General features: G+C 26.8%; 1 pseudogene; it reads left to right on the top strand.

Annotated features, from left to right (window-relative positions):
- The window catches only part of LOC103746932, a 78,332-nt pseudogene that overhangs the window by 23,242 nt on the left and 54,818 nt on the right, over window positions 1-272 (top strand).

The following is a 272-nucleotide window of genomic DNA, read 5'->3' as shown; positions in this document are numbered from 1 at the left end:
AATCTATCTACCTGTCTATAACATATCACCTATATATTCTATCTATCTATCTTATCTATCTATCTACTATCTATCTATCTACCTACCTATCAATAATCTATCTATCACTATCTATCTATCTATCTATTATCTATCTATCTACTATCTATCTATCTACCTACCTATCAATCATCTATCTATCACTATCTATCTATCTATCTATCTATCTATCTATCTATCATCTATCTATCTATCTATCTATCTATCTATCTATCTATCTATCTATCTATCTA

Source organism: Nannospalax galili, unplaced genomic scaffold, assembly GCF_000622305.1.
Source record: "Nannospalax galili isolate Female #2095 unplaced genomic scaffold, S.galili_v1.0 scaffold84, whole genome shotgun sequence".
Classification (NCBI taxonomy): Eukaryota; Metazoa; Chordata; class Mammalia; order Rodentia; family Spalacidae; genus Nannospalax; species Nannospalax galili.
This window is presented reverse-complemented; position numbering and strand designations above follow the sequence as displayed.